Source organism: Bubalus bubalis, chromosome X (genome assembly GCF_019923935.1).
Source record: "Bubalus bubalis isolate 160015118507 breed Murrah chromosome X, NDDB_SH_1, whole genome shotgun sequence".
NCBI classification, from domain to species: Eukaryota; Metazoa; Chordata; class Mammalia; order Artiodactyla; family Bovidae; genus Bubalus; species Bubalus bubalis.
This window is the reverse complement of record NC_059181.1, coordinates 80420743-80446919: the sequence shown is the minus strand read 5'-3', so window position 1 is coordinate 80446919 and position 26177 is coordinate 80420743. Positions and strand designations below refer to the sequence as shown.

The 26177-nt window shown below is 36.7% G+C and overlaps 1 long non-coding RNA gene across 1 annotated transcript in view; it reads left to right on the top strand.

Annotated features, from left to right (window-relative positions):
* LOC123331783 overlaps positions 1-24895 on the top strand; it is a 410805-nt gene extending 385910 nt beyond the window's left edge. The window contains exons 3-4 of the long non-coding RNA XR_006548559.2: positions 24111-24240; positions 24499-24895. This is a non-coding gene — a long non-coding RNA (uncharacterized LOC123331783). The remainder of the gene's footprint in view (positions 1-24110; positions 24241-24498) is intronic.
* The last annotated feature ends 1282 nt before the right edge of the window (positions 24896-26177 follow it).

Below are 26177 nucleotides of genomic sequence, written 5' to 3'. Positions count from 1 at the left end.
ATTTCTGGATCTGGCTATTTACCCATCACTGTGGGGACTTGTTGATTTTTCTGGGCCCAGAGACCATGTATCTGTTAACAATTAGCTCTATTAACATACAGAAGCATGGTCCCCCACAGCATTCAACATATGTCCAAAAACAAAAAACAAAAAACAGGCCTTTCTTTCCAGTCAAAGATACCAATTGTATTTTGAATGTAATATTGGGCAATCTGCCTATACTCCCTGGGGCTCATTTACTTTATTTGTGAAATATCACATGTGGATAAAATGTATGGAATTTAAAACAGTTTGGCTTTTTTGAAGAAAGCAGTTATATATAAAGCCTAAAGAAACCTCTTTGTTGATCAGTACCATGAATAAATACGTTGGAATATATTTTTGGAACAGACCTTAGTTCACAGAAAGAAAAATAATAAATAAAGTGATATCACTTAGTTGGAAATATCTGGAGTTAAACATCAGTTTATAATCCTTATACATCCTTATATAATCTTTCTAATCCTTGTGATATTTAAGTAGCTGTGTGATTTTAGGCATGTCACATAATTTGCCAATCAGGGAAAATACCGCATTCTGCCAGTATCTCAGAGTTGTTATCCTTGTAGAGATGTAGAAAACTACTACACAAATCTCTAAATTGCTTCTTGCCTTTTATAAAGAAAAATTAACAAAATTTCTTATACAAAAAATATAATTGTATAATAATGAAATACTAATTTACTAGTAAAAATATGAATATTAATTTAGCAATTTATAAAAATTTTATTCTAAACTTATTAGGATAAATATTTATTAATATTAGGGAATATATTATTACTTTTAATAACAGGAAAAATGTGAATTTTGCTGATGAATCAGAAACCTATTAATGGTCTCATGAACCTCTGATGAGAATTATTTTTTGTAACAAATATTTAGTCATTGCATATGAAATCATATTAATATTTTTTAACTTTTTATTTTATATTGGAGTATAGCCAATTAAGCATGTTGTGATAGTTTCAGGTAAACCGTGAAGAGACTCAGCCACACATATACATATATCCATTCTCCTCAAATTCCTCTCCCATCCAGGCTGCCATATAAATTTGAACAGAGTTCCCTGTGCTATTCAATAGGTCCTTGTTGGTTATCCATTTTAAATATAGCAGTGTGTACAGTCGATCCCAAACTCCCTATCTGTTCTCCCTATTCTTCCCCTCAGCAATCATAAGTTCATTGTCTAAGTCTGTTACTCTGTATCTGCTAATAATCATATTAATCTTGTATAATGGAAAAATCACTTGATCTTATTATCTTGTATCTTGTAATGAGGCAGAAATTATCACTGTGGATTCCATGTGTGTTTGCATAAATGGCCAGCGGACACTACTTTCTAATCAGATACATCAAAAGGAGAACCAGATGCAAGTTTTGGATGACTCTGCTTACTTCATGTCTCAACCATTTTCTTTTTTTTGCCAAAGGATTGTGAATACTCATGGGTGACCCAAAAAGTTGAGGAGTAGAGGCCCCAAACAGAGTGTTAAGCACAAGATGTTATTCTTTAACTTTTTTGCCCCTCAGTGCTTCTGCAATTCTCCTTCTTAAAAGGGTATCTCCCCTATCTAGTTCCCCCATCCCAGGCATCGCTTCATACCCTAAATCTTGCCCTTTTCTTTTCTCTTTATAAAAATTTATCTATCTCTTACGCTACTGTGTCAGGAACATTTGCTGCTTTACAAGTTAACAGGTATTGAATTTTATAAAGAATCACAGGAAATGTGCTAGGGGAAGAACTTTCTTGAGTGTGATCTATGGAAAGCTTATTAGGAAAAAAAAAAATCCATGATTAAATAAAATTGGGAACTGCTGTATACTACATCACCCTCTTGGTAATTCAAAATGTACATTAGCATACTTAAAGGTCCTGAGAAGTGCAGCGTTCAAAAATCTGGTTTCACTCTCTTTAACACCGTTTCCCACACATATTTGAACATATGACCTATTTTCAGGTCACACTTACTAATATGTCTCAGGACACTGATCTTCCAGAGAACACCCTTTCTGTATTAGAATACACACTGTACTAGAAAATGTTAACAACACGATATGTCACTCATTTTCATAGTATGTATATTTAAATTTAACAACAATTTATAGAGAAATTGTAACTCAGAGATTGCCATATTTTCAGAGAAAATAGTTCTTTTATATTTTCTCAGAGAAGAGTACTTTCTCTGCTGTTCATGAGTTATTGCATCTGAGATTTCTTATGATTATTTTTATACCTGGATCATGTTTAAGCTGCCTAAAATTCATTCTTTAGAATTTCTTTTAGTGAAGGTCTATTTGTCTTAGAATGTTATTATTTCACACTAATCATTGGAAAATGAGCATATTTCAGTGGGTGTGGAATTCTAGGTCTGCAATTGTTTTTGTAGAAGTTTTAAAATATTATCCCACTCTATTCTGACTTCCATTATAGCTCTTGAGATGTCAACTTTATTTTAACAGCAATTGTTTTTTTTTAAATCTTCTCTTTACCTTTGATCTAGAGTTTCACTGCGATGGGTCTTAATGTGGATTTACTCAAAAATATATTTTATATACCCCACTTAGACTTCATTGACTTCATGAATCATTAGATTTTTTTTTTTTATAATTTCTGGAAAGTACACCACCATGGAAGAGATATCTTTATTTCTCATATATTTCAGTTCAGTTCAGTTCAGTTGCTTAGTCGTGTCTGACTCTTTGTGACCCCATGAATCGCAGCATGCCAGGGCTCCCTGTCCATCACCAACTCCCAGAGTTCAGTAAGACTCCTGTCCATCGAGTCAGTGATGTCATCCAGCCATCTCATCCTCTGTGGTCTCCTTCTCCTCTTTCCCCCAATCCCTCCCAGCATCAGAGTCTTTTCCAATGAGTCAACTCTTTGCATGAAGTGGTCAAAGTACTGGAGCTTCAGCTTTAGCATCATTCCTTCCAAAGAAATCCCAGGGCTGATCTCCTTCAGAATGGACTGGTTGGATCTCCTTGCAGTTCATGGGACTCTCAAGAGTCTTCTCCAGCACCACAGTTCAAAAGCATGAATTCTTCGGCACTCAGCTTTCTTCACAGTCCAACTCTCACATCCATACATGACCACTGGAAAAACCATAGCCTTGACTAGACGGACCTTTGTTGGCAAAGTAATGTCTCTGCTTTTGAATATGCTATCTAGGTTGGTCATAACTTTTCTTCCAAGGAGTAAGCCTCTTTTTATTTCATAGCTGCAGTCACCAATTGCAGTGAATTCGGAGCCCCCAAAAATAAAGTCTGACACTGTTTCCACTGTTTCCCCATCTATTTCAAATAAAGTGGTGGGACCAGATGCCATGATCTTCGTTTTCTGAATGTTGAGCTTTAAGCCAACTTTTTCACTCTCCACTTTCACTTTCATCAAGAGGCTTTTTAGTTCCTCTCCACTTTCTGCCATAAGGGTGGTATCATCTGCATATCTGAGGTTATTGATATTTCTCCCGGCAATCTTGATTCCAGCTTGCGCTTCTTCCAGCCAAGCATCTCTCATGATGTACTCTGCATATAAGTTAAATAAGCAGGGTGAGAATATACAGCCTTGACATACTCCTTTTCCTATTTGGAACCTGTCTGTTGTTCCATGTCCAGTTCTAACTGTTGCTTCCTGACCTGCATATAGGTTTCTCAAGAGCCAGGTCAGGTGCTCTGCTATTCCTCTCTCTTTCATAATTTTCCACAATTTGCTGTGATCCAGACAGTCAAAGGCTTTGTCATAGTCAATAAAGCAGAAATAGATGTTTTTCTGGAATGCTCTTGCTTTTTCGATGATCCAGCAGATGTTGACAATTTGATCTCTGATTCCTCTGCCTTTTCTAAAACCAGCTTGAGCATCTGGAAGTTCACAGTTCACGTATTGCTGAAGCCTGGCTTGGAGAATTTTGAGCATTACTTTACTAGCATGTGAGATGAGTGCAATTGTGCAGTAGTTTGAGCATTCTTTGGCATTGCCTTTCTTTGGGATTGGAATGAAAACTGACCTTTTCCAGTCCTGTGGCCACTGCTGAGTTTTCCAAATTTGCTGGCATATTGAGTGTAGCACTTTCACAGCATCATCTTTCAGGATTGTAATAGCTCAACTGGAATTCCGTCTCCTCCACTAGCTTTGCTCGTAGTTATGCGTTCTTAGGCCCACTAGACTTCACATTCCAGGATGTCTTGGTCTAGGTGAGTGATCACACCATCGTGATTATCTGGGTCGTGAAGATCTTTTTTGTACAGTTTGTCTATGTATTCTTGCCACCTCTTCTTGATATCTTCTGCTTCTCTTAGGTCCATACCATTTCTGTTCTTTAACGAGCCCATTTTTGCATGAAATGTTCCCATGGTAACTCTAATTTTCTTGAAGAGATGTCTACTCTGACAGAATGTGGTCCACTGGAGAAGGGAATGGCAAACCACTTCAGTATTCTTGCCTTGAAAACCCCATGAACCGTATTAAAAGGCAAAATGATAGGATACTGAAAGAGGAACTCCCCAAGTCAGTAGGTGCCCAAAATGCTACTGGAGATCAGTGGAGAAATAACTCCAGAAAGAATGAAGGGATGGAGCCAAAGCAAAAACAATACCCAGTTGTGGATGTGACTGGTGATAGAAGAAAGGTCGGATGCTGTAAAGAGCAATATTGCATAGGAACCTGGAATGTTAGGTCCATGAATCAAGGCAATTTGGAAGTGGTCAAACAAGAGATGGCAAGAGTGAATGTCGACATTCTAGGAATCAGCGAACTAAAATGGACTGTAATGGGTGAATTTAACTCAGATGACCATTATATCTACTACTGCGGGCAGGAATGCCTCAGAAGAAATGGGGTAGCCATCATGGTCAACAAAAGAGTTTGAAATGCAGTACTTGGATACAATCTCAAAAATGACAGAATGATCTCTGTTCGTTTCCAAGGCAAACCATTCAATATCACAGTAATCCAAGTCTATGCCCCAACCAGTAATGCTGAAGAAGCTGAAGTTGAACGGTTCTATGAAGATCTACAAGACCTTTTAGAACTAACACCCAAAAAAGATGTCTTTTTCATTATAGGGAACTTGAATGCAAAAGTAGGAAGTCAAGAAACACCTGGAGTAACAGTCAAATTTGGCCTTGAAATATGGAATGAAGCAGGGCAAAGGCTAATAGAATTTTGCCAAGAAAATGCACTGGTCATAGCAAACACCCTCTTCCAACAACACAAGAGAAGACTCTACACATGGACATCACCAGATGGTCAACACCAAAATCAGATTGATTATGTTCTTTTCAGCCAAAGATGGAGAAGCTCTATACAGTCAACAAAAACAAGACCAGGAGCTGACTGTGGCTCAGATCATGAACTCCTTATTGCCAAATTCAGACTTAAATTGAAGAAAGTAGAGAAAACCACTAGACCATTCAGGTATGACCTAAATCAAATCCCTTATGATTATACAGTGGAAGTGAGAAATAGACTTAAAGGCCTAGATCTGATAGATAGAGTGCCTGATGAACTATGGACTGAGGTTCGTGACATTGTACAGGAGACAGGGATCAAGACCATCCCCATGGAAAAGAAATGCAAAAAAGCAAAATGGCTGTCTGGGGAGGCCTTACAAATAGCTGTGAAAAGAAGAAAAGTGTAAAGCAAAACAACCGAGTTTCTCATTAAGGCTCCAAATTTGTTTATCCAATTATGGCTAATCTTAAAGCTCTAACTACTTGATTTCACTAATGAGTAACTCTCATCTTTCTACTTTTCTTTAGAGTAGAGTCCATTTGGACTCTTTAGCTAAGCTTATTCCTTAATTATCATACTTACATAGTGAATCCAACCCCACTTTTCACTCAAAATCCGTATTGTGCATACACAGTGTGTTTTTAAAAATATGTAACAACCATTTTCAAAGGGGCCAAAATCAAAATATTGCCTAATTCAACAACATACCAATGCTCTGTGATAACTCTTCAATATTAAAGCTAGATTTTTTTTTTCTAAGCAGCATTGTGAATATATTCATAAGGATTTGAATTATGATTTACTTACAAGGAATCAACATACTGCTGTTGATCTTGTCATTCAAAACTTTTCCCATCAAACGTAACATAAGCAGAGGATGGGCTATTACCTTCATCTTCAAGACATTTCCATTTGGTAAGTTCACATATGACCATTTTGATGTGTTTTATGCTATACATAAAGAAGACTCAGTAAAGAAGATTCATGGCTTCAAAGGTTTATAAGGATTCTGAGATGTTTGCTTTAATTATGAATGAATTTGTGTAGATGAATGAAACTAACTTAAAACCACATGTATAGTGCTACTAATAGAAAATATTCCTCCAAACTTAAGTAGATTTTCACATTATTAGAAAACTGCTTACCTCAAGGGAAGCTTTTCATTGGTTTTAAGCTTATTACTCTTTTATTTCCATTTTTAAAATTTAGAATTGTTTAGCTTTTAATTTTTTTTTTGCAGTTTATTTATTTATTTTTTTTTTAATATTTATTTTATTTTTAAAATTTACAATCTTGTATTGGTTTTGCCAAATATCGAGATGAATCCACCACAGGTATACATGTGTTTCCCATCCTGAACCCTCCTCCCTCCTCCCTCCCCATACCATCCCTCTGGGTCATCCCAGTGCACCAGCCCCAAGCTTCCTGTATCCTGCATCGAACCTGGACTGGCAATTCATTTCTTGTATGATATTATACATGTTTTAATGCCATTCTCCCAAATCATCCCACCCTCTCCCTCTCCCACAGAGTCCAAAAGACTGTTCTATACATCAGTGTCTCTTTTGCTATCTCGTACACAGGGTTATTGTTACCATCTTTCTAAATTCCATATATATGCGTTAGTATACCGTATTGGTATTTTTCTTTCTGGCTTACTTCACTCTGTATAATAGGCTCCAGTTTCATCCACCTCATTAGAACGGATTCAAATGTATTCTTTTTAATGGCTGAGTAATACTCCATTGTGTATATGTACCACAGCTTTCTTATCCATTCATCTGCTGATGGACATCTAGGTTGCTTCCATGTCCTGGCTATTATAAACAGTGCTGCAATGAACATTGGGGTACACATGTCTCTTTCAGTTCTGGTTTCCTCAGTGTGTATGCCCAGCAGTGGGATTGCTGGATCATAAGGCAGTTTTATTTCCAGTTTCTTAAGGAATCTCCACACTGTTCTCCATAGTGGCTGTACTAGTTTGCATTCCCACCAACAGTGTAAGAGGGTTCCCTTTTCTCCACACCCTCTCCAGCATTTATTGCTTGTAGACTTTTGGATCGCAGCCATTCTGACTGGTGTGAAATGGTACCTCATAAATTTATTTTTCATCATTTTATAGAATGAGCTGAAAAGGGGAAAGACATAAGTGTTAATGTTTTTGAAATCTAAATTTTTCGAAGAGCATATAATGGCTTGGGCATTTTAATAATATCATCTGTGAAAACACATGGATGTTGCTTTATCTAGTGTTTATAAAATTAAAGCAATTTTAAACATTTCTCCATACTCTTTAACAATTCTAGGAATTTTCCTTCCCCAAAAAACTTCATTTTTCTTGATTAAGATAACATAATCATCTATACTCTCCTCCTTTTAGCTTTTATTCCTATGCATTCATACATGTTGCCAACTCTGCCCGTATCCAAGCCCACCTAAATCACTGAGCCATCAGCATCTTGGGAAAGAATGAGCAAGCTTGAATAGAAGTTTTTTAGGAGTAGAGAGTAACAAAAAAATAAAATAAATTGGATCAACCAAAATTCAACTAAATATCAAGGCTATTTTTTGAAGTAATAAACTTTTCACTATTTGTGTTTGTGTGTGTCAGTGTGCTTGCACATGCACACACACAAGCATGCTTTTGTATACATGTGACTGTTTGTTGTGTAGTGAAATTTTTCTGGAAATCCATTCTAGTTTATGAGTTTTAATTCCAGCTAAACTCAGGATCACCTTAGGCGGGATAACTATTTTGAGTAATAGCCAATTTGTTTACATAATCCCGGAAATCCTTATGCCCATTTGGGTACAAAGGAGTACTAATCAATGTAATAGTGGAGTAAAAGCCCTGTTTTTGTCTTTTATAAGCTTGAACTATTTTCTGCATCCTAAATAAAAACTGTTAAATACAACAGCATCCCCCCACTTCCCCACCTCCAGTGACTGAAATGTCACCATGCATTTAATGCCCATTTCAAAAATGGCTATATTCAGCCTCAACTCTATAATATAAAACTGGGATTATACAGACAAAGTCTAAGTCACTAGAAAGACAGAATCAGCTTGAGATTTCTTTCCATTTGGGCACTTGAATATGTCAAAGGTGACTTGAAATTTTAACGAACTTTTGTAAACCCATTGGGCTTAAAAACCAATTAGCATCCCAGGAAACAAAATTGTGAAGTTTTACAATGTGCTGTTTCCAGAGAGCAAAGACTTTTCAAGGATGCTTGAAGGGGCTTCTTTCCCTGAACAATGGCCAGTCAGACTTGGTAAGGAAATCTGTCATGTGCTTGGGTTGCATAGGGTTAGGAGGCAGGCAACTCTTCTAAAGGCCTTGCAAAACAGTCCCCTGAAACAATCATTTAGTAATCTACCATCTAGCCTTTCCCAAGCTGCTGATCTGTGTTAGGCTCTAATAGTTAAACAGTGAGCAACAATTTGGAAGTTAGAAATTGGATAGTGTTTATTCTAACTCAAACAGCTTTGGAAAGATTACTTAGACATGGCCTGTTCCCATTTATGCTAACTTTGTTCCAAGACCCTCTTCTGGAACACACTCCATCCTGTTATTAGCTATACTGATCATAGTGGTGTCACCAATAAAATAATTTTTGGTGAAACTGAATCAAGACCCTAAAACTTGAAAGATTATGGTGACCCATACATTGATATGTAATTAAAAATAAAATTTTACTTTTCAAAATGGCACAAAACTTGAATACAAGCCGTAACTAAATATTTTAGTTTTTTCAAGATAGTTTTCCTCTTTCTAGATATTAGACATTTTTATTCCAAAATCTAGATAGGTTAATTGAAACTGAACTTTGCTGGTGCTCTAAATATAAGCTTAGTCTGAATTTTGGGTAACTCAGTACTAGGTCTTGGATAAGATTTCTGTTTTCAATAAGAAACATCCTTCTTGGTCACTCTTCCAATTAGGCTTACTAGACCACACACCACAAACAAATTTGGGAAAACTGACTCAACAGTTATAAAACTCCTGAAATCTTTTGGGAACCCCCACAGTTCCTTGCCTATAATAGAAGCTGCATAATGATCTCCTTTATCTTTTTTTTTAATTCCAGAAAATGTAATGTTTGTTGGTTTGTAGTTGAAATGCCAGGAAAACATGTTCAGGCAAAGTGGTCAGTGTAACAGAGGTTTAGAATTTAATAACTTATCCACTCTTGAAATTTGTTTTTAATCTCCAGAAGTGGACACTAATCATATTTTACCTTTTAACAATGATAATTTAGCCTATGTCAAGAGATGGCCATACATTCATTGTCAAGCTCAGTTGCACAGTCGTATCTGAATCTTTGAGATCCCATAGACTACATGTAGCCCTCCAGGCTCCTCCGGTCCATGGGATTATCCCAGCAAAAATACTGGAGTGGGTTGCCATTTCCTCCTCCAGGGGATCTTCCCGACCCTGGGATGGAATCTGAGTTTCTTTACCATTGAGCCATCTGGGAAGCCCCAGTTTAGCCTATACACAAGATGAAATCTAGCATCCTCTTAAGAAATTTTAGTCTAAAATAAAATTAGTCAAGATGAAAAAAGTGGTTAATTAATAGCTCCTTCAAGTAAATCAATCAATCATTTAGTTGACAGATTTTAGTTTTGTCATCTCACCCAGTTAACTTTTAGATGGTATAAATGCAGTTCTTTGGGCAATAGGAGGGATAGATGAGACAGTGTTACAAATACAAGCCTATGATAACCTCCAAATTTAGAAACAGAATTATCACAGGCAGTACTTACATTGTCATTCAGAGGAAAAATTAACATTCATCAACAACTAATTTTCAACCATCTTGCTATGTTTTATTAAATTTGTTATTTTATTTCTCCTTTGTATTAACCCTATAAGGTTGATATTACTACCATAATATTAGAGATGTGAAAGCTGAGGCCTAGAAATACTTCTATGACTAGTATGGGATAGATCCAAGATTGAAGCCTGGATAGTTAGATTCTAGAAGCTTCTCTTTTTTTCAGGCAGTATTCATTAATGGTTAACAGACTTCTCTGGTGGCTCAGATGGTAAAGAATCTGTCTGCAATGCAGGAGACCTGCTATTGTTATCATTTTTATTATATCATCCGGTTGATAATTGTCAGTAATGAGAAGCTGTTTGTATCTCAAACAGTAACTCATTAAAAAAAGTTCTTTTTCACAAGAGTTTACAAATGAATGGGATAAAATGTAAAACTAGAATTTCCTTGCCAATTTCATATAACAATAATTTCACCCTGAGCATTTTAATATCACAACTTATCAGAATATTTAAATAAGACCAGGAGCTGATTGTGGCTCAGATCATGAACTCCTTATTGCCAAATTCAGGCTTAAATAGAAGAAAGTAGAGAAAACCACTAGACCATTCAGGTATGACCTAAATCAAATCCCTTATGATTATACAGTGGAAGTGAGAAATAGATTTAGGGGACTAGATCTGATAGATAGAGTGCCTGATGAAATATGGACTGAGGTTCATGACATTGTACAGGAGACAGGGATCAAGACCATCCCCATGGAAAAGAAATGCAAAAAAGCAAAATGGCTATTTGGGGAGGCCTTACAAATAGCTGTGAAAAGAAGAGAAGCAAAAAGCAAAGGAGAAAAGGAAAGATATAAGCATCTGAATGCAGAGTTCCAAAAAATAGCAAGAAGAGATAAGAAAGCCTTCTGCAGAGATCAATGAAAAGAAATAGAGGAAAACAACAGAATGGGAAAGACTAGAGATCTCTTCAAGAAAATTAGAGATACCAAAGGAACATTTCATGCAAAGATGGGCTCGATAAAGGACAGAAATGATATGGACCTAACAGAAGCAGAAGATATCAAGAAGAGGTGGCAAGAATACACAGAAGAACTAGACAAAAAAGATCTTCACGACCCAGATAATCACGATGGTGTGATCACTGACCTAGAGCCAGACATCCTGGAATGTGAAGTCAAGTGGGCCTAAGAAAGCATCACTACGAACAAAGATAGTGGAGGTGATGGAATTCCAGTTCAGCTATTTCAAATCCTGAAAGATGATGCTGTGAAAGTGCTGCACTCATTATGCCAGCAAATTTGGAAAACTCAGCAGTGGCCACAGGACTGGAAAACATCAGTTTTTATTCCAATCTCAAAGAAAGGCAATGTCAAAGAATGCTCAAACTACTGCACAATTGCACTCATCTCACACGCTAGTAAAGTAATGCTCAAAATTCTCCAAGCCAGGCTTCAGCAATATGTGAACCATGAATTTCCAGTTGTTCTAGCTGGTTTTAGAAAAGGCAGAGGAACCAGAGACCAAATTGCCAACATCTGCTGGATCATCGAAAAGGCAAGCGAGTTCCAGAAAAAATATCTATTTCTGCTTTATTGACTATGCCAAAGCCTTTGACTGTGTGGATCATAATAAACTGTAGAAAATTCTGAAAGATATTTGGCAAAACTAATACAATTATGTAAAGTTTAAAAATAAAATAAAATAAAAAAAAAAAGAAAATTCTGAAAGAGATGGGAATACCAGACCACCTGACCTGCCTCTTGAGAAATATGTATGCAGGTCAGGAAGCAACATTCAGAACTGGACATGGAACAACAGACTGGTTCCAAATAGGAAAAGGAGTACGTCAAGGCTGTATATTGTCACCGTGCTTATTTAACTTATATGCAGAGTACATCATGAGAAATGCTGGGCTGGAAGAAGCACAAGTTGGAATCAAGATTGCCAGGAGAAATATCAATAAACCTCAGATATGCAGATGATACCACCCTTATGGCAGAAAGTGAAGAGGAACTAAAAAGCCTCTTGATGAAGGTGAAAGAGGAGAGTGAAAAAGTTGGCTTAAAACTCAACATTCAGATAACGAAGATCATGGCATCTGGTCCCATCACTTCATGGGAAATAGATGGAGAAACAGTGGAAATAGTGTCAGACTTTATTTTTTTGGGGGGGCTCCAAAATCACTGCAGATGGTGACTGCACCCATGAAATTAAAAGATGCTTACTCCTTGGAAGAAAATTTATGACCAACCTAGATAGCATATAGAAAAGCAGAGACATTACTTTGCCAACAAAGGTCCGTCTATTCAAGGCTATGGTTTTTCCTGTGGTCATGTATGGATGTGAGAGTTGGACTGTGAAGAAAGCTGAGCGCCGAAGAATTGATGCTTTTGAACTGTGGTGTTGGGGAAGACTCTTGCGAGTCCCTTGCACTGCAAGGAGGTCCAACCAGTCCATTCTGAAGGAGATCAGCCCTGGGATTTCTTTGGAAGGAATGATGCTGAAGCTGAAGCTCCAGTACTTTGGCCACCTCATGCAAAGAGTTGACTCATTGGAAAAGACTCTGATCCTGGGGGTGATTGGGGGCAGGAGGAGAGGGGGATGACAGAGGATGAGATGGCTGATGGCATCACTGACTCAATGGACGTGAGTCTGAGTGAACTCCGGGAGTTGGTGAGGGATAGGGATGCCTGGCGTGCTACGATTCAGGGGTCGCAAAGAGTCGGACATGACTGAGTGACTGAACTGAACTGAACTTTCCTGGAGATCTAGTGGTCAAGACTTTGCCTTCCAATGCGGGCAGTGCGAGTTCAATCCTTGGTCAGGGAGCTAAGATCCCACATGCCTTGTGGCCAAAAAACCAAAACATAAAACAGAAGCAATATTGTAACAAATTCAATAAAGACTTTAAAAAATGATCTACATTTAAAAAACTTAAAAAATAATATTTAGGATATTATTTCCCTACCTTTTATAAAACATACCCCACTGGTACATAATTTAAAAGTTAAATTAGTAAAATTAATAACTTGGGCTTCCCTGGTAACTCAGACAGTAAAGAATCTGCCTGGAATGCAGGAGACTGTGGTTCAATACCTAGGTTGGGAAGATCTCCTGGAGAAGGGAATGGAATGAATTAATTGAAAAATTTTAAATTATCCTTACTATTATAATTTCAAGATAAACTAAAGATAAGATTAAAAGCAGATTAAAGTTAATGTGACAAAGGGCAGTTTTATATCCAAAACACACTTTTCATCTATTTCTTCCAACATTTGAAAAAGAATATGGCAATATGTGCTGAGTGTCAGACAAGTAATCAAGTTTCTGAGGACCTCAGTCACCTGCTGTAAAACAGGGATACACAGGTTTTATCCTCTTGCCAGGATATACTGGGAATTGAATGAAACACTAGATATGAAGGCACTTTCTATTCCAGAAAAGTCTGATCCAAAAAGGATTCATTATTGTGGATGGTAACACACTTGCTATCTTGCTGTTAGTATGCTCATTCGTCTTAAGTTAAAAGCATCCAAATGTATTTCATTGTTCTCAAAGTCAAAGAAACACAATTTTTTGGGGGGTCATAGCTGTTAAATAATATTTCTGTTTTAGGAAGGAAAACTCTATGAAGAAAAACAGAGCCAGGTTATTTATGAACAATAATGTTAGCTTTCCAAATGCTTTCTGATCCAGGACCACTTAGTCAATTTATAATTTAATGGTATGACAGTCAAGCATATTCAATGCAGATACAGTTCTTATAATTCATGATAGTGTATGGAAAATATCCTGATTTGCTGCCATTTAAAGTGATACACACATCTTAGGACACATTTTATGATAATAATTAGAATGAATCTAAGAAACATTCAGAAAGAATATATTCTTGGTCACTGATTGCAGGAAGATTGGCTAATATTCCATGTTCATTATTTGTGCAGTCCTTCCTTATTGCTGTATTTGCATGCAAATGACTTAGTTTTGTCTCTATTTAAGTAGAATTTTCCATTACAAACAAAGAACTAAATGTAATACCATAAAAGAAAATTTGTGCGCTCCCTTTATTAAAAGTGGTCCTGAAAAATAGGAGGCAGCTGCTGGAAGATTAATCTCATTTCCACATTCTTACTGGAATTTTAACAAGTTTTAAGCGAAACAGGCATTATTTCATCTCATCTAGACTTGTTCCCCCCGCCCCCGGTAGTGATGGATTTAAGAAGTTATGGGGTAGGTCAACTTTGGGGTCTCAGAGGGAGAGTTTAGGGAAGCAAGGGATAAAGAAAGAAACTTGGGTGGGGAAGACAAGGAAGGAGGTCTGGAAGAGTTCCCAACCACACAGATGCAAACCAGTAGGCTGTAACTCACACACATACCAAAAAAGCCTTGAGCCTCATTTTTATGATTTTACTCCCCTCCTTCCCCTGTTCCCTGTCCTCCCTGCACACGTATTTCAGACAAGATCAATCCCTCTAATCCATGTTGTCATTCAGTTTAATGCACCCTGAAGATTTTGACTGACAGTGAAATGAGTGCATTGCATCACTTTTATATAAAGAACAATTTTAATGTTTTGCCAGATAGAAAGCAAGTTGAAATACTTTGTTTTCTTTTGTGTTTAGAATGTTTATTTTTTAATTGCTTCAATTGGCATTTATCTGTGAAAATAAATACAGTAACTTCCCAGAATACCATAATAAAAATAATTCCAAATTAAAAACAAAGACAAAAAGCCTTGCCACAGACTGGCATACTTTTAAACTATGTCTAGAAAAGGGGATTGCTAAACAAATTAATATTTTCAAGAGGATTATAGGAGGAATGTCTAAATCACTAATTCAAGTTCTTAGTTCTAAAACCACTTTGGCAACCTCTATTTACTGGTAAATAAATACTTAAAGCATTGTGGAGCTTCAAAAGTCTCAGATATTATCTATTATAATCTTTTCATTTTATAGATGAGGAAGTCCAGTGTTTTCAATAGCAGGTCTGGTAGCTGGGTATATGACATATATGACTCTAGTCCATTGGGTATTTCCACTCTTTTTCATACTATCCATTTAGAGCCTAATCACAATCATAATTTTACTAGAAGTCCCATCCATTGCCGAAAATTGGTTAGCTTTAAAAAATTTATCTTATTACACTGGTTCAATGTAACCCAACCATGTATTTTTTATTTTATTTAACTTTACAATATTGTATTGGTTTTGCCGTATATCAAAATGAATGTGCCACAGGTATACATGTGTTCCCCATCCTGAACCCTCCTCCCTCCTCCCTCCCCATACCATTCCTCTGGGTCGTCCCAGTGCACCAGCCCCAAGCATCCAGTATCGTGCATCGAACCTGGACTGGTGACTCATTTCATATATGATATTATACATATTTCAATGCCATTCTCCCAAATCATCCCACCCTCTCCCTCTCCCACAGAGTCCAAAAGACCGTTCTATACATCAGTGTCTCTTGCTGTCTCATATACAGGGTTATCATTACCATCTTTCTAAATTCCATATATATGTGTTAGTATACTGTATTGGTGTTTTTCGTCCTGGCTTACTTCACTGTGTATAATAGGCTCCAGTTTCATTCACCTCATTAGAACTGATTCAAATGTATTCTTTTTAATGGCTGAGTAATACTCCATTGTGTATATGTACCACAGCTTTCTTATCCAGTCATCTGCTGATGGACATCTAGGTTGCTTCCATGTTCTGGCTGTTATAAACAGTGCTGCGATGAACATTGGGGTACACGTGTCTCTTTCAATTCTGGTTTCCTTGGTGTGTTTGCCCAGCAGTGGGATTGCTGGGTCATAAGGCAGTTCTATTTCCAGTTTCTTAAGGAATCTCCACACTGTTCTCCATAGTGGCTGTACTAGTTTGCATTCCCACCAACAGTGTAAGAGGGTTCCCTTTTCTCCACATCCTCTCCAGCATTTATTGCTTGTAGACTTTAGGATTGCAGCCATTCTGACTGGCGTGAAATGGTACCTCATAGTGGTTTTGATTTGCATTTCTCTGATAAATCCACGCACATATGGACACCTTATCTTTGACAAAGGAGGCAAGAATATACAATGGATTAAAGAATCTCTTTAACAAGTGGTGCTGGGAAAACTGGTCAACCATGTATTTTTTAAAAATTATTTGATTCAGGCTTTTCACTAAATCAGGATTGCCTTCTTCCCAATTACTCTTAATTACTGAAGTCTTATCTGTAGTTGCATTTTGAAGCTTTGCTACTTTTAAAAGTAGGAATTTAATATTAATGAACAGTAGTAAAATTTTGTTTATATTTGCTGTCCTTTTATTTTTATCACCTCAAGATAGTTAATAAATCAGTGTCCCTACCATGAATATAAAGGGAAAGTAAATTAACTATAAAAATTGATTTTTAGAAAAATGCAAGCTAGTTTGTGGTTATAAAAATGGAAAACTTCCTTGAATATTTATTGAAGCATTCTTCTTTTGAATGAGAGTGAGATTATTTACTTTTTGGACAACGGCTATGCAAATCATCTCAACCCTCATTTCAGTGTCTCATTACACAGGCATGTAGTGTCCTCATGCCTCTTTTTCACTATTCAACATGAACTACGCCCATGTTCTGGTTCTACTTTTCCTGTCAAAGCTTATCTTGCATTTGCGCCATTCTTTAAGAGACCTGTCAGATGAGTAACTGGCATATCTGTTGATACTGCTTTGCATATGATATATGTCATTGATTCTAAGACACATGCTGTTTTTCTACATTCAACATCTTTGATATAGGGATGCATTCTAAAAATCTATGGTATTTTACCATCAACAAGGTGTAAGTTAGTTGTCATGAAATTCAATCATTGTTATTCATATGGTCATCACTACAATGTGTTGTATACTTTCTTGGCCCTATATACATTGTTTTTTTTTTTAAAATCTTTTAATTAATTAATCTTTTTTGGTTATGCTAATTCTTCATTACTGCACAGGCGTCATTGCTCTAGTTGTGGTGAGCAGTGGGTGGTGTATTCTCAAGTTGTGGTGCGTGGGCTTCTTATTGCAATGCCTTTTCTTGTGGAGCACAGGCTCTAGAGCACATAGGCTTAGTATTTGTGGCACTGTTTCTTAATTGCCCCATGGCATGAGGGACCTTCTTGGACCAATGATCAAACTCCTGTCTCCTGCATTGGCAGGCAGATTCTTAACCAATGGACCACCAAGGAAGTCCCATATTAGCATTGTTTTTAAAATGTCTCCAAAAAAACTAAAATGTGATTTCCCATTGAGGCAAAAGTTACTGAGTATGCAAGAAGAGATAGAAAAAGAGCAGGAGGCCTGCATTTCATACTAGTGATTGTGGTACACAGAAAAATGCCTCACTGAACAAAGACATCCACACCTTAATTTCAGGACTCTATGAATACGTTATCTTATATAGTCAATGGTAATTACAGTTCCTAAGAAGAAGACCTTAAAATAGTAAGATTATCCTGGACTATCAAGGTAAACCCCTTGTAATCACAAGGAAACTTAATAGTGGGAGACAGAGGCAGGAGATAAATCAGTCAACAGGAGATGCGTTTACAAAGGAGAGATTCAGACAGATGGCAGTGTGAGAATTTGGCCCAGGATGGCCACTTTTGAATGGAATTATGAACCAAGGAGTGTGGGCAGCCTCTCGAAGCTGTGAAAAAAGCAAAAGACAAAAAAAAAAAAAAAAAAAAAAAAAAGGCTTTATTAAGGGCTGCATTCCCCTTGGATGCAAAAGGAGTGCAACCCTGCTGACAGTTTAATTTTAGCCCACTGAGACCCATTTAAGACATCTGTCCTCCATAACTGTAAGATAAAGATTGTGTATTGTTTATAACTACCGCTTTGATAGCAATTTGTTACAGCTGCAGTAGGAAGCCAGTTACATTAGTGATGAGTGGAGAAATGACACATTCCTAATTTTATTTGAAGGAACAAACAAAAAGTTTTATGAAACTTAAGAAATAAAAGTGCTTACGTGTATTACATCACATTGCATTATTTTTGCTATGTGTGAAAAATGAATATTTACCACACAACTAGTAACAACTGAAGGCAGATGACAGAAGTGGCCAAATATTGTGGAGCTGATAAAAGAAATTGGAAAGCAACAAGAGATGGATGCAACCAATTCAAATAATATATAGAAGTATCATTAAAGCATTAAGTTACAGTTTAATTTTTAACTTTTTTTCTTTCTGAGGGGTGCATAATAATGGAATTTCTTAGAAGTGATGTCACTTTTCATTCAATTAAATAAATTAATAGTAAGGAATTTTTATATCAAAGTTAACTCAAGTTCATTGTGTTTATTTTGGAAAATACAGAAATGTATAATAAAGAAAAATGACATTTTCCATAATCCCCTGGTTTTGGCCAGGATAATCCAGTTCATGTGATAAAAAGCAATCCCCAAATCTCAATTGCTGAAGAAACAAAAATGAATTGCTTGCTCATTCTACCTGTCAATTGTGATTGGCAAGAAGAGTCTCTATTTATAATAGCTACTCAAGGACCAAGGTTGGTGAAACAGTGATTGTGTTGAACATTAATTACTCTTTGTCATGTCAGCAACAGAGGGGTTTTGAAAAGTCTAACAGTGCAAACTAAATGCTGCATTCCAGAAGCGACATATTATTTCTGCTCACAACCCACTGGCAAGAAGTCATTATATGGTTCCATCAAACCAGAAGGAGGACAGGAAAAACAATTGTATCATGTGTTGGGAAGGCTGAAATTTTAACAAACAATGGTTAATGACTACAGTATTTAACACTGATATAACCACCATTATTATTAAGAAACGAATGCATTTTCATCTAATTTTTGAATGTATATGTATTATTAAAGAGATTGACACTCAAATGTATGTACAATTTTACTTAATATTTACATAGTAACATTTTCCAATGTAATTAAATATTGTTATAAAACCATTTTAGGTAATAGCTAATATTCCACCTCATGTATTTATATTAACATTCCCTTTTTAGATATTTGCAGTGTATTTTGTTATTTATGCAATTATAAATAATGCTGTGGTGAATATTCATATAAATTCATGATGATAATATCAAGTACTGGCATTTAGTATCTTAAGGTATAAAATGAGCAAAATGAGAATTTGATTAGCTATAGCATGCCAAGTAAAGGCTAAAATATTCTATTAGTGTATTAGATACCATCTAAATGACACAAAATAGAGCTATAATTTCTGAGTAACTGATAGACACCTCAAAAAGAAGGATATTTTCTTACAGTTGTATGTAAGGTTAAACTGGTGGAGAATGCCACTTCGAGAAAAAAAAAAAAAAAAAAAAGAAATCATAGGGACCAGAATTAATCTCTTTCCTAAAATAAACATACAGACAATAGGAAATAAAGGACAGGGACCTTGAAAATGTACTTAAATGAAGTAAGCCGTATGATTTCCCCAGTTTACTACTTTGAGAGTTTCTAGGCTATGGTGCAGAGAAGGCAATGGCACCCCACTCCAGTACTCTTGCCTGGAGAATCCCATGGACAGAGGAGCCTGGTAGGCTGCAGTCCATGGGGTCGCTAGGAGTCGGACACGACTGAGCGACTTCACTTTCACTTTTCACTTTCATGCATTGGAGAAGGAAATGGCAAGCCACTCCAGTGTTCTTACCTGGAGAATCCCAGGGACAGGGGAACCTGGTGGGCCGCCGTCTATTGGGTCGCACAGAGTCAGACATGACTGAAATGACTTAGGAGCAGCAGGATATGGTGCAGATAGGCGAAAGCCAAGCCGAACCCTATGGAGTCACTCTGTTGAGGAACTGGGAGTCTGGAGAAATTGAGCTAACTACAATACATAGGGCAGTGTGTTGAAGATGAGAGAGTGTTCAAAAAGTTCTAAGTGAATGAAAGGAATATGAGACATTTGAAGTGACAAGGAAACACGAGTACTAAAAGTATTTACAAGTACCAAAAGAAGTCAAGCCTGTATAAGCCAACCCTCAGGCATGACTAATTTTCTTCACTCAAAAGAATATTGAAAAGAATACAGCAGTACCCCCTTAGCCACAGAGGATGTTTTCCAAGACTCCAAGTAAATGCCTGAAACCATGCATAGTACCAAACTCTATATATACTGTTTTGCTTATACATGCATACTTATACATGCATACCCTATGATAAAATTTATGAATTAGGCACAGTGACTAGTAATAATAATACATTAGAATAGAATGATTATAGTAATATACTGTAATAAGTTATGTGAATGTGATCTTTTCCTCTCAAAATATCTTATTATACTATACTCACCCTTCTAGTCATGATGATATGAAATAATAAAAATTCTTGCATAATGAGATGAAGTGAGGTGAATGAATAGGTATTGTGACATAGCATTGGACTACTATTGACCTTCTGATGAATCACGGGGATCATATGCTTTGGGTGATCCTGGACCATCTAGCTATAATGATGTCAATGGCTGGATATTATTAGGAGCAGATGGTACTGTTGGTTGGAGACCTCCAGCAGGATAAAGCGGGATGGTGTGAGATTTTATCACACTACTCGGAACAGTGTACAATTCAAAACTTATGAATTGTTTACTTCTGGAATTTTCTGTTCAATATTTTTGGACCTTGGTTGAATGCAGGTAACTCAAACTACTTAACTGACTGTATTTTTTGATCATGTCTATGAAGAAACTGCCTGTGTCAAGGTGAAAAAGCCCTCAGGGAAGTTTTGAGAACGGTACCTGGGACATACATGGGACCGAGAATAGTGCCTTTTCCCAGAAGTCAGACTGTGAAACCTCATTGTTCTCAGGGCATTGGGCAGATTACTCAGAAGGTTCTTGACTCATTATTGGGGAATAAATAGTGCTAAGCTTAACTTAATGAAATTAAAACATGCTTACTCCTTGGAATAAAAGCTATGACCAACCTAGACAGCATATACAAAAGCAGAGATATTAGTTTGCCATCAAAGGTCCATCTAGTCAAAGCTATGGCTTTTCCAGTAGTCATGTATGGATGTGAGAGTTGGACTATAAAGAAAGCTGAATGCCGAAGAACCGATGCTTTTGAACTATGGTGTTGGAGAAGACTCTTCAGAGTCCCTTGGAGAGCAAGGAGATCAAAACGAGTCAATCCTAAAGGAAATCAGTCCTGAATATTCATTGGAAAGACTGATGCTGAGACTGAAACTCCAGTACTTTGGCTACCTGATGCGAAGAACTGACTCACTGGAAAAGACCCTTATGCTGGGAAAGATTGAAGACAGGAGGAGAAGGGGATGACAGAGGATGAGATGCTTGGATGGCATCACTAACTCGATGGGCATGAGTTTGAGCAAACTCTGGGAGTTGGTGATGGACAGGGAAGCCTGGCATGCTGCAGTTCATGGGGTCGCAAAGAATTGGACAGTCTGAGCAACTGAACTGAACTGAAGTTATCCAAGCTCTGGTTGTACCTAACACTTCTTAAAAGCATGACTTGAAAAGATAAAACCATTTCCAAGTAATTTTGTATATCTATATCTATATAGTTTTTTCCTAAAGCTTTGTTCTGGGATATATAAAATCATTTGGAAGTCCCTTGGACAGCAAGATGATCAAACCAGTCAATCCTAAAGGAAATCAGTCCTGAATATTCATTGGAAAGACTGATGCTGAAGCTCTAGTACTTTAACCACCTGATACGAAGAGTCGTCTCATTGGAAAAGACCCTAATGGAAGGAAGGATTGAGGGCAGGAGGAGAAGGGGATGACAGAGGATGAGATAGTTGGATGGCATCACTGACTCAATGGACATGAGTTTGAGCAAACTCTGAGTGATAGTGAAGGACAGGGAAGCCTGGTGTGCTGCTGTCCATGGGGTTGCAAAGTCAGACACAGCTTAGTGACTGAACAAAAACAGTATAATATAAATATATATGTGTGTGTGTGTGTGTGTGTGTGCATATTAATTCAACAAGGGCAAACATAAATTCAGGCAAGGGAAGAATTAGGAAAATGCAACTCATAATGAAGAGAAAAATTAAAGAATTGAAATTTACTTAGATATTAGATGGTAGCAGATAACGACATTAAACCAGTTGTTATAACTATATTATATATGTACATAAAGATAAACAGAGACATGAAAGATATTTGAACAGATTTAAATAAAACATCTAGAGATGAAAACTATAATGTGTGTAGTGAAAAATTCACTGGTTGGGATTAATGGCAGACTAGGCATTGGAGATGAAAAGATTAATAAACTCAAAGACATAGCAATGGAGAAAAAATAATTCAGCTAATGAGAAGCATTTCTGGGTCCTGGGATAACTTCAAGGAGCCTGATATATGTAGAATTCATGTCCTTAGTTGAGAAGAAAGAGAGAGAAAGTCAGACAAGATATTTCGAGAAATAGTGGACAAATTTTTTTTCCCAAACTGATAAAAACTGTAAACCTTGTGATCCCCAAAGTTCAGGGAACCTCAACCACAAAAACTCAAGAAAAAGTACAAGGCATATCAGTATCAAATTGACTAAAACCAGCAGTGAAGGTTAATCTTAAAAATACCCCGAGAATAATAAACAAACTTAAAGGGCTAACACTATCTGATTTGGAAATTCATTATGTAGTTAGAAAACATAGAGCACTGTGATTTTAGCCTTCATGATTGTTGAATCAATGGGGCAGAGTAAAGGGCTGGCAAAGAGACTTGCAAATATATGGACGAATGATTTTGACCAAAGTGCAAAGGAAAGATAGTGGAAAGAAGATAGTCTTTTTAGCAAATGTTATTGGCCAATTAGATATTTATATATAAGAAAATGAATTTTTCTTAAATGATCAGTATCTTACACTATATATAAAAATTAACTCAAAATAGATCATAGACCTAAATGTAAAACCCAAAGTTGTATCTCTTGTAAAGGAGTAAGCAATTTATTACCTATTTTTGTCAATAAAGTTTTATGGGAAAAGTCCAGGACAGCAGAGTTGACTTGCTGTATTTTTAAGACAATTTAGAGAGAGAGACGGAGAAGGCAATGGCACCCCACTCCAGTACTTTTGCCTAGAAAATCCCATGGACGGAGGAGCCTGGTAGGCTGCAGTCCATGGGGTCGCTAGAGTCGGACACAACTGAGTGACTTCACTTTCACTTTTCACTTTCATGCATTGGAGAAGGAAATGGCAACCCACTCCAGTGTTCTTGCCTGGAGAATCCCAGGGACAGGGGAGCCTGGTGGGCTGCCGTCTATGGGATCACACAGAGTCGGACATGACTGAAGCGACTTAGCTGCAGCAGCATAGTGATAAGTATTTTGCTTGCTGATGTTTTCAAAGAAATAATCTTTGTGTTCCCCATTCTTTTCAGTTATGTAATTAATGACCAATCAGTCATTGATTTTATCACTGTGTTTTTACTGTACAGGGGTTTCAACACTTGTAAGCCTGGGAGTCATATAATTCAGTGGCTTTTTAGAGGGACTGTAAGGGCCTCAGATGTCCACATGTTCTCAAACTGGCCACCTGTGACAGGTGCTTGAAATTCTACCATTGGTCTGTACCACAGTTACTTAAAATTTTGACCCTTTTAAAATTGTTCTATGAATGAGTTGTTTTTAAAAGCCTGCTGTGAATGGGGGATTTATAAAGCATAAAGTCACCTTTCATCCGGTGAAGTCAAAAAGATGGTACAAAAGGGCACCCAAGATGAATCTAATGTTTGCAGTTTCACTGAGACTGCCCCTGGTGACATTGCACTGAAATATCTTAAAGGAATCAGTTCAAATTGTAGCACGTTTCAGCCCAACATAGCTATAGGATGAACACTAGCATTTGCTTTTTCTCCTTCTGTTTACTGAGTGCTGATATTACCACAAATGGTAAATAACTAAATAGAAGTCACTTCCCTTTCTTCCTCTAATACCAGAACACCCAGATGCAAAATAAAATGTTCAGTTTTCCATCTACATATTTTGTCTTCATGATGCCAAACATATAACTGCTTGCAAAGTGCTGAACTGTTGATGACATTTTTCTTGTGCCTTTACAGTGTTTTGCCGCTGGTAATGCAAACACCGTATCCAATTAGAAGCTTGATTCCTCAGCAAATTGCTCAATTACATCACTAGCCACCTCCTCTTCATTGGGCCCTGTTCATCTGGTGACAACTTAGTATAATGGTAAAAAGTGTGGACAATGTGGGTATATTGCTAGGGTCCAAATCCTTTTTCAGCTGCATGCTAACTATATCACTAAGGGAATTAGTCTTTCCTTGCCCATTTCTGCAGCTGCAAGATGAAGATAATGAGCATACCTAATAGAATTGTTGCCACAGTTAACTCCAATAAATGTAAAGTGCCAGGAATATAATGAATATTATATAAATGTTATATTTATAAATATAAATATAAATGTTATATTTTTGTTCTTCCTTGTAGTAAAGCACCTAATGATGCTGTGGAGCTACCTTGGAACTGGGGAGAGGATGACCATGGGGACTTCTAGGTCCCAAAATTATTTTCTTCCATTTGTTAAAACAGATCTACAGTGACTTGAATGGTATGGATGCCGAGCCAGTTGAGAAGTGGAAGTGCAGGACTTTGAAATGTCCTTCAGGCACATGCAAGCCTGCTTGGGCATGTGATTCCATTCTTTTCCATAGGTTTACAATGTAAACAAGCTGGGGGGGGGGGGGGATGTCTTCTTAAGTAGCTACATGATTATAAAAAGGGCTAATGGCTACTTCTAATCTTACCTACTTAATGCTGGAGGAATTTCCTCTTATTAAGGACTTTGTCTTGGATTTTGGATTTAAGATTTTATAACCTAAATAGAGCAAAAGAGGGAAAATGAGCTATTTAGTTTCATACATTCCAACCAGAAACTTTCAGAAGTGTACCCTATGGACACAGCTGCTCATCAGAGAGGTTATTTTTTTTGTTTAAGGGTCAGCCCTTAGCAAAACTGTGAAGGATGTTCTGATACCTTTTTGAGTTCTCTTTGGCTCCTCAACCCCAGGTGTCTGGTGACTTCCTAATGGCTTGGATCTTCCAAGTTATGAAGGAAAGAGATCTGGTAAATTAAAATAGAGTGTCAAGATACTTAATCTATTACCTCTGTTAGAAATTTTGAAAGAGACTGCTCATAAAGGGTAAATCTGTATTGGTGGGAGTTGAACTATAAATGGTCTCAGTGAAAGAAGTACACAGTGCATACAGAGATTAGGAGATTCTAATTTTTATATCCCAACTGCCCATTATGCTGCAGTATAAAGCCAACCCTACCTTGAGCTCTTATCAAGTAATGGTCAGAAAGCTAAAGTATTCAAAATTAAATAATTATAACTACCATTCCCCAAGTATCAGTAAGCCTCTGGGGTTGAAAAACCTTGGAAGATAAATAATGTAAGGTTAAAAGAAAAATAACTTTGATCTACAAACCTATCAATCAATTTGAGAACTGTTTAGAAAAATCACATTGTGGTTAAGGCACCCAAAGCTTATAAAGATCAAGGGAATTATTTTCAGTTCAAATATCTATAATCTTTTGGAACATACAGCTCTAGGAACTCAAAACTGATTTTTTTTTTTTTTTTTTTTTTTTGTGAATTAGAACTGTGTTTCCCTAGTTTGAATATGTCATTGCCCTTTATTTTCCATATAAATAAAATGTACCATGTTTTTATGAGAATTTTGATATAAAGCTAAACAGAAGGTTCAACATATTTATATTATTATGTGTAAATTTAATGTATTTTATATTAAAAAAAAAACTTAGAAAACAATTGCTTACAAATGAATTTCTAGCAAATAGCAAAACATTGTGAATTAAGAATCCATTATATTTCCTATTTTTTCCCCCTGCTTACAGAATTCTGAACGCATGTCTGTCAAAATAGCCATGAGATGATTTAAAATTTTCATTATTTGAGCTAAATCAACATAAATTGGAATGAAAGCACTATATGATGTTATAAGCAGCAGGACTGAAAGCTTTACGTTTCAAAAGCATGAGACTAGATGGACAGGCCCTGAATTGCTTGAATAGCCTAGTTTATGGCAGTAGGGATAGATTTAAATCTTAACAAAGAGCTTCATTGGATATAGACATGCCTTTT